We start from the raw sequence: 5,000 nt of genomic DNA, 5'->3' as shown, positions 1-5,000 counted from the left end.
TTTGTCCCCTCTATGTTTACCCCCTTGTGAGCAATAAAGAAATAAGAAACGTTAGCACACCGGGCGAAATGCTTAGCGGTATTTCGTCTGTCTTTACGTTCTGAGTTCAAATTTCGCCGTGGTCGACTTTGCCTTTCATCCTTTCGTGGTCGATAACCGCCCCCAAAATTCTGGGCATTGTGCCTAGACGAGACAAGAATATTATACGCAGTAAAAAGATAGCAGGCTGGCAGAATCGTTAGCACACCGGGCGAAATGCTTAGCGGCGTTCAAATTCCGCTGAAGCTGACTTTGCTTTTATCCTTTCGGGGTCGATAAAATAAGTACACACGTTTTTCTACGTTTTATTCACTTCTTTTGTTTCGATTCCCAGACCAGGCGTTGTGAGTGTTTATTGAGCGAAAACACCTAAAGCTCCACGAGGCTCTGGCAGGGGATGGTGGCGAACCCTGCTGTACTCTTTCACCACAACTTTCTCTCACTCTTTCTTCCTGTTTCTGTTGTGCTTGTAATTCAAAAGGTCAGCCTTGTCACACTGTGTCACGCTGAATATCCCCGAGAACTACGTTAAGGGTACACGTGTCTGTGGAGTGCTCAGCCACATGCACGTTAATTTCACGAGCAGGCTGTTCCGTTGATCGGATCAACTGGAACCCTCGACGTCGTAAGCGACGGAGTGCCAACAACATCCAGATTATTAGTAGTATAAGGTGAAAGAAAATGGCTTCAACCATAGATTGAAGCATTCCTGCACTCGCAAATTGCCAGGAGCTCGCTGTTTATTGTTTCACGCATAGTAAATAAATACTAAATAATATATAAACATCAGAGATAAAACATCATCAATCAAAGAGAAGTTCAATAAACATAGAAGCAGAAATAGAACAAAACAAAAATAGAAAAAACATGACCTGAACCAAACAAATGCAAAATAAACCCCAAAACGCAGATAATCAGACCGAAAAACAAACGCATAAATAAAGAAACAGAATAATGATTAAATAAAAACAGCAACAAAAAAAGAAAATGAATAAATGAAATACAAATGAAAAAAACAAACAATAAAATAATTCAAATGTTTTACTTAAAAGCAATTTATTAAGAACGTTTTCTATTATGTAGTAATTTTGTTATCTGTATCATAATAAACATCACCGAAAACTCCTCCTCCTCCTCCTCCCCCCTCCCCTCCCCTCCCCCTCCCCCTCCCCCATCCCCCCTCCCCTCCCCTCCCCTCCCCTCCTCCCCCTCCCCTCCACCCTCCTCCCCTCCCCTGTGATTCAAAAACATTAAAAGTGACAGTAATAGGAACATACTACTACTACTACTACTACTACTACTACTACTACTACTACTACTACTACTACTACTACTACTACTACTACTACTAAAAATAGTAATGATAATAATGAGCATGTCCCTCAGTGGCTGAAGATATGTGCATCTCTGATCACGAGCAGAAGTAGTGGGAGAGCATCATAGCCATGTGTTGAGAGGAATTCTTTGAGGCTTGGACAATTCACCTTTGGAAACATGGGTGTTTCGTTCAGCATTTTAAAACAATCCTTATTCAGGGACGTTTTGAGCGGGATGGGCTACTCGATCTAAAGAAAATTCTAACTGGGTTCCACCTGCAAGGTCATGCGCTGTTAATCATGATATTAGATCACCATATCGCGCACATATGGTTGTGACGAGTAGTCACGATGGGTATACTGCCCGGAAGTTGTTCCTCTTCGTTTACTATCGCAAACAGCAGTAGCTTCCTTCAAACGAATACACGTCGTTGATTGGTTGAAATTACTCAAATACGACAACTTTAACGGGAAATAACTTCTAAAATATGAAATTTTGTCCAAAACGTTCAGAGTAAATCGTGTTCTACGTGAGAAATTCTACCAGTATTCGAAGTTTCAAACCGTTTAGTTAAAAAGAATTAATTTAAAAATCTGTGATTGAGATGGAATAGATCCTACTGGGCTTCGTATATTTTACCCGAGTGTCACTTTGATGGCATGCACAATTCTCTCACTAAATACTACTACTACTACTACTACTACTACTACTACTACTACTACTACTACTACTAATAATAATAATAATAATAATCCTTTCTATTATAGGCACAACGTCTGAAATTTTGTGGGAGGAGGCTAGTCGATTAAATCAGCCCCCATTATTCAACTGGTCCTTATTTTATCGACCGCGATATGATGAAAGGTAAAGTCGATCTCGGGAATTTTGAGTTCAGAACATAAAGACGGATAAAATGCGGCTAAGCATTTCGTCCGGTGTGTTAACGTCGCCTTGATGATGATGGCTCTTAATAGAAGGACTATATATAATTTGATCGCTTCAACATTTGACTCGTACTCACTTTGTCTACCCTGGATCGATAAAATGCTAAGTAAGATTCGAACCCAGAACGAAAACAAGCATAACTAAATGACAAAAAGATGTTTTATCCACTACTCTTACCGAATTAGAACATGGAGAGTGAAACTGTTTAATGTAAGGCAAATATACAATAACAACACCGATTCGAAGAGCAGAAACAAGATACCAATTTAGGTCTTCAGAAAGTACAAGTAATGCTTATTTTATGACTTGCTTGTCTTTATTATGCATAAAACAATATTGAATACGATAGAAAAAAAAATAACTGTAACTTCGATCGACTATAGAAAACAATAACGAGAGGCATAAACAAAGCATGAGGATCAATTAAAATAAAACCAATTCTATGAAAATACAACTATAGAAACTGCAATGAAAATAATACGTACCATCATCCGATTTATGACAAATGCCGTAGTTTAATGCGATCACGCTCTAACGCATAACATGCAAGACAAGCTTCAGAAGTAACGTCCTCTCAAATGCATAGCTCCCAAACAAAAAAGTGCATTTTATATTGCTAGCATCCATGAAATAAAAGGAAAATTAACAGGGAACAACAGAGCAATAAAATTACTAACGTATATCTGTCTATAGTTTGAAATCTTTGATAAACTTTGATATAGGTGCAGGCTATGTGGTATGAAGCTTGCTGCCTAACCACATGGTTCTGGGTTCAGTCCCACTGCGTGGTACCTTGGGCAAGTGTCTTCTACTATAGTCTCGAGCCGACCAAAGCCCTGTGGGTGGATTTGGTAGGCGGACGCTGAAAGAAGCCCGTCGTATATATATGTGTGTTTGTGTGAGTGTATGTCGTGTGTGTGTGTGTTTCTGTTTGTGTTTGTCCCCCACCACTGCTTGATAACCGGTGTTGGTGTGTTTACGTCCCCGTACCTTAGCGGTTAAGCTAAAGAGACCGATAGAATAAGGACCAGGCTTAGCAAAGAAATTTTAAGTACTATGATCGACTTATTCGACTAAAAATTCTTCTAGGCGGTGCCCCAGCATGGCCGCAGTCTAATAATTGAAACAAGTGAAGGATAAAAGAAAACTTCGTATGCCGTTGGGATATATGATTATTGAGATTTTGAGCTAAATCTGTCTTCGAAGAGAGAAATCTAAACTATAAACTAACTCTAAGACAAGGATTGAAAATTATCTACAGGAGACATGCTAAGCTAAGGCTGAGGACCCCTACTGAAAAAAGAAAAAGCTCAAAAAAACCCGTATATGAATTCAGCATGGATATTAAAGACATTATTGGATTAAGCAAGTTTACTCCTAAGAATAAGAAAATTAATTGAAACTAAGAATTCTAAGTTACTTTTAAACCTTTGAACCTGCGAGTACGCTTTAGCGGACGTGATTTTGTTTGGTTATAGCCTTGGAAGATGTAAAAGCGAGCGGCTAATTGACAGAAACAGATATAGTTTCAGGCGTAAGCAAAAACCACGTGGTTGCGCGCTTTTGCATCTACCAGGAGTATAGTCAAACAAAAGTACGTTCGCTGAAGTTTACTCGAAGGTTGAAAAGATTGACAATGATATACGGCAATTAAAATATGAGTACTTAGGTGAACATGAAATAGATTTTTAAAAATGAAGATTTCGGAGTTGTACTTCTCTAATAAGTGACTTGATCCAAGACTGTGTTGAAATTGAGGTAACTATGGTGGAGAAAAAAAAAGAAGACAGATTTGCTAAGCATCATGGTCGAACGCAGAATTTTGGAAACACATGGAGCGGATAGATAAGCACATAAGTTGACGTTAAGATTGAGCAAGAATGAGCTCAATGGGAAGGAAAGAGTAACTTATAGGATTGAAGAAGTGATGGCAACGGAGTGGAATAATATTTGGATAGAAGCAGTGGCTAAGGAGGAAACGCCAAATCACCACGACCTGTAACCCAGCGCTTCAACTTCCTTCGTGCCACGCGCTGACTGCGAAATTGTACAGCAAGGATCTCCTCTCTCTCGCGTATTGCATCATGAACAACAATTAATGTTCCAGCTAAATACAGCCTACTCAACCAGAATTGATAATTATATAGTCTTCCCTTAATAACGTTAGCTTCCTCCCTAACCACCCGTCACTTTGCGTTAAACGCTCTCTTGCGCGCTCAACGCATTCGCATCCACGAATATATAAACATACAGAGACGCATAAACTAAACCTCTACCGCAAACAGATATTGGTACAACTTAATTCATACAATCCACAGAGTAACATGCTACATACAACTCCCACACACCTACAAATGCTCACAAAACAGACACACACTGGCTTGCTTCAGACAATCCTATGCACATTCATTATCTTCCTACGCCAAAATTGAAATAATTGACATTGACACTGCTACACACTGGCATGTTTCCACAGTCATACTTACACAGTGAACATCTTATATAAGTGTATGCTTGTACACACACACACACACACACACACACACACACACACACACACACACACACACACACACACACACACACACACACACACACACTCACACATACATACACACACGCATACGTATATATGGTATGCTTAATAAAATATATATGATATGATATATGCTTTCGTTTTTCAATAAGAAACGCTGAAA

General features: G+C 39.2%; 1 protein-coding gene across 1 annotated transcript in view; it reads right to left on the bottom strand.

The window, feature by feature from the left end:
• LOC106867387 (glutamate receptor ionotropic, NMDA 3A) overlaps window positions 1-5,000 on the bottom strand; it is a 556,650-nt gene that overhangs the window by 34,207 nt on the left and 517,443 nt on the right. The gene's annotated exons all lie outside the window — the stretch shown is intronic.

The sequence above is a fragment of the Octopus bimaculoides genome, chromosome 7 (assembly GCF_046866305.1).
Source record: "Octopus bimaculoides isolate indiv1 chromosome 7, ASM4686630v1, whole genome shotgun sequence".
Lineage (NCBI taxonomy): Eukaryota > Metazoa > Mollusca > Cephalopoda > Octopoda > Octopodidae > Octopus > Octopus bimaculoides.
Note: the sequence above shows the minus strand (reverse complement) of the source record. Positions and strands in the feature narration are given on the sequence as shown.